The sequence below is a fragment of the Psammomys obesus genome, unplaced genomic scaffold (assembly GCF_907164565.1).
Source record: "Psammomys obesus unplaced genomic scaffold, mPsaObe1.curated_primary_1811, whole genome shotgun sequence".
Taxonomy (NCBI): domain Eukaryota; kingdom Metazoa; phylum Chordata; class Mammalia; order Rodentia; family Muridae; genus Psammomys; species Psammomys obesus.
In genome coordinates this window covers 13138212-13142577 of record NW_026585689.1, presented here as the reverse complement: position 1 = coordinate 13142577, position 4366 = coordinate 13138212, and the positions used below count along the sequence as shown (strand labels likewise).

General features: G+C 37.8%; 1 protein-coding gene across 1 annotated transcript in view; it reads right to left on the bottom strand.

Moving 5' to 3' along the window:
* Positions 1–4366, bottom strand: part of Gabrr3 (gamma-aminobutyric acid type A receptor subunit rho3) — a 62541-nt gene that overhangs the window by 41709 nt on the left and 16466 nt on the right. The gene's annotated exons all lie outside the window — the stretch shown is intronic.

Here is a 4366-nt window from a genome sequence, read left to right as displayed (position 1 = left end):
TGTGTGTGTGTGTGTGTGTGTGTGTGTGTGTGTGTGTGTGTGTGTGTAGGGGGATTGCTTTTAATAACTTTATCATTGTTTGGGGTATGAAATTTGATCTGCATCTATGTTGACACAATCCATATGTTTATAGATAATCTCTGCATGTATTTTCTTACCATAGTAAGTCATTCTCATTTAAATCATATTGCCTGGCCTGAGTTGAAAAGAACTCTCAACTACTAACAAATAAAGATTAATCCTGCACAGCTGAGTCCCAGCTGTTTAATCAAGATGTTGGGATTTAGATGAGTCCATCCTGAAAAGCTTCCATACTTGGCTAAAGAATGACTGAGTGTGTTATATGTGACACACATATGCGTACAACTCAGCAACCTTCTGGATGCATATTACACTATAAAATAAGCCAACTCCCTTGACACGTTTCTGGGACCTCATTAATTCTTGATGCTACCTTTATCAGCACCAGCTTCCCTTTTTGTTTATTATCATTTGTTATTTAGAAGAGTCTCAGCTAGACAGGTACTTGGCCTGTCACTCACATATCTTAATGTCTTACCTTTTATTAATGCCTTACTTGTGTCCTAACCACCATCTTCCTAGCATATTGGATCAATTAACTTGTATGACACTAATTCTATAAGTATCATTGTTTACTGCAGATTTTGACTATGCATAGACTTGGGAACAGCCTAGTATTATTCCCTCATAGGGCTCAGCATGGTGAGTTTGCATTTGCCCTTTTTCTTGAATTAATAATCAAAATAAAAATTCATGAAAACATCTCATCCAGAGCTCTACTTGGCATTTCTTGGTGAATAAATCTTCCCATTAATTCTAATACTTGGACGGAATGAGATTTTGAAAGGTCTGGAAGGGGTGGCAGAATGTCCTGGATTAATCGTGAACAGAGTCTCCAGATGAGAACTTGAACGCAGATAACAACTACTATATATTATGGAGTAAGGAATATCTCCACAGTTTGTTTTTTGCTTTCCACTAAAAAATCCGCACAGATGCACTCGAAGGGTCCCATTACAAGTCATAAGCAGTACAGTTTTTAGATGTAATAGATTTAATTGGTCCTCAATAAAGCAGTACTACTTGCTTGGTTATGCAAAAACCCAAGCCTGCCTTTATTCTTAACTCTACATGCAAACATATAGGTTATCAACATATTTACAAACACACACACACACACACACACACACACATCCGCAGTGATTTCCCACCACTCTTTTTCTGATGAAACCAAAGAAGAGCTTAGATTCAGCATTTTTTTTTAAATTTTAAATTTATTACTTGTTTAATTTATTCACTTTACATCCCAATTGTATCTCCTCCCCCATATTATCCCAGTTTCCCCTCCCTCTCTCCTTCCCCATCCCAGTCCCCTGATCCTCAGAAAGGGAGAGTCCTTCTCCCCTACCAACTGACCCCAGCCTATCAAGTCTCATCAGGACAGGCCGCTTCCCCTTCCTCTGTGGCCTGGCAAGGCCTCTCCACCAGGCAGAAGTGATCAAAGAGCAGGCAACAAGAGTCCCTGTCAACGGCAACCAACACATGGGCATAAGAACCTGTGCTTTGACACCTGAGGGCTAAGTGGAAGGTAGGGAGATGTAAAGGCAAGATGGAGAGTTATGGAATATTGGCTACTCATTAAACAAAACACCTGTTTTGTAGACAAGGCGCAGAGTGGCACTTTCTCACAGAGAAAGTGACAACTAAGTACATGATTAAAATGTTGACATGTGTAGCCACATAAAACCAAACAGAGACTAAAGTTCTTATGTTTCTCCTCAATCTTCACACTTCAGTTTGGTAATCTAAAACAGAACAAATATGGTGCCCACCTTGTAGGACTATTGCAAGAATAATGAAGAAATGCATAACATGTCCTTCTGCCAAATAACATTTACTCTCTATTGAGTCAACAATAGACTTAACACCATAAATACTAATACCGTTGTAAGAGCTTTCCCCAAATTTAAGGGTAAAATCAAATAAAATTTAGCTGAATAGTAACCCATTTAATTAACATCCAAGGAACCCTAACTAGATAGTAACACACATTTATAAACTTTTTTTTATGTATACAAGGATCCTTTTTTGTACAGGTAGACTAATTAGGGTTAAGTAGCAATTATGCATCTCTCTAGTGTCTTTATAATACATTGGAAAATATGCTATCTCATACCCTTGCATGCACTCCATTAGGTACTGGTACACATGTTTGTTTGTTTGTTTGTTTGTTTGTTTTTCCTCCACCTGACCTCTGTATGAATTTACATGGCTAAGCACTTGTTTGAAATCCAGAGCTAGGTAGGGATAGGATCAAGTCCTTCTGACTACCAGGCTTCTTTTGTGACATTCAGAGACCACAAGTGGCTTTGATAATTATGGCTTTTGTCTCAACTCAGCAGCCAGAATCTAGGTGCTGAATTGACTTTCTAGAAACAAAGAAATCATCATCTGGAAGACTAAAACAGAAAGCCCTTGTTATAGGAGACATAGTGGGGGGAAAAACATAAATAAAGAAAATGAGCTGCAATTTATTACCCAAGTTAAACAAAAAGCTCCCTAAATTTACATCCTCCTGTTTCCACATAATGAGTCAATTAATCTTCTAATGCTTTATAAAAGTTAAAAAAAAAAATACCACCCTGGTAGCAGCTGGTTTTAATGCTAAACCTAATTAGGAAAACACATTAAGGCAAGAGAAGTGCTGAAGTTACATTTAGCTGGAGAGAAGTATGTTCATGAGCCTGTGCTGTGGACAAATAGAAAAGAGGGGGGATAAATTAAAGCTTGTCTTTCGTGTCCCATAGCCTGATTTCCCAAAGGAAGAAGGCCGTCCGTCTGAGAACAGAGAAATGGATCACTGTAGAAGGCACTGTTCCGTTCAAGCTGAGCAAACAAAGGTTAGAGACTCCTTCATGGAGCTGGTAGGCTGACACTTCTGGCTGCATTTATGAATTTTCCCTTCCTGAACGACCGAGCAAAGCCACCTGAACACCATTTAGCCCAGCCAATGACTGTCAGAAGATTTTCGTAATTGTGACACATTATGCCACCTGTCACTAAGTATGTCGCATGTTTCAATAGCATATTTAATAGTCATAAAGTAGCCCCGGGAAAAATAATTTAAGAAGGCATCATCAATAAAAATTTCTTAACATGTATTTTTAATAGATCAGGCAAACAGGGAATTTTTAGACCCATCTTATGCCTTTCTGGAGGTGAGGATGATGAACCAGGTAGAGGATGAAGGCAAAAATATTTTACCTTGAAAAGAGGGAGCAGTCTTAGCATTCTGCAGTATCAGTATGTGGACATATTGTTACAGTGTTACAATGTGGACTCTACTGAGAAGCCTACATTGGTTCTAAGCTTCAGACCTTAGACAAACGCCCTGATGCGTCAGCTAATCCTTGGAACATATTGAGTAATAAGGTATCTGTGAATTGTTTGTTTTAATGTCCATTAACAAGTACAGCCATTTCTCTCTTTTTCTTGCTAATGTACCTAAAATAGACACTATTAGAAAACAAACAGAGCAAAACAAACAAAAAAAAACAAAACAAAAAGCAACAACAACAACAAAAATCCTTCCTTTATAGAGAACAGTTTAACTGAGAAACCTAGCTTCCAGGAATTAAGGCTGGAAGTCTTAGCTAGAGCAGTAAGACAACTGAAGGAGGTGAAGGAGGACATCTTCCTTAAAGACTTCACAAGAAATCGTCTACAGCTGATACACACTTTCAGCGAAGTTATCAGGATACAAAATTAATGCACAAAAACCCAGTAGTCTATTCTGTATACAGATGGCAAACATACTGAGGAAGAAATCAGTAAGAGCTTTCACAAGAGCTTCAAAATAAATAATAAATAATAAGTAAAAAAGTAAATAAATAATAAAAATAAAATTTGAATTCCTATGGAGAAGAATGCATCAACAGCGGCGTCCAACTGTGAGGCCAATGTCTACAATTCATGTGAGACTGGCGCCTCCTAGTGGCTACAAAGGATCCAACTACAAATGATTTTACTTGTTTTTTAGAAATCTCAGACTCTCAAGAGGTCACTACAGCGGCATCATTGTTGTAGAGCATATTATCCAAACTTCGGAAGACTTTTTTCTGGGGTGAGTGTCAGCTTATTTAAAATAAATGTTATTTAAATGTTTTGGCATTTATTGAGGGAAAATTGACAGAGAATTAGTGAGGTGCAGAAAGAAAAGTAGAGAGTTTTTCAAAAGGACAATGAAGTGGATATCTTTTGTTTTTGAGACAATGTATTTTACTTACTCGTTGATAGTTACACACACACACACACACACACACACACACACACACACACACACACA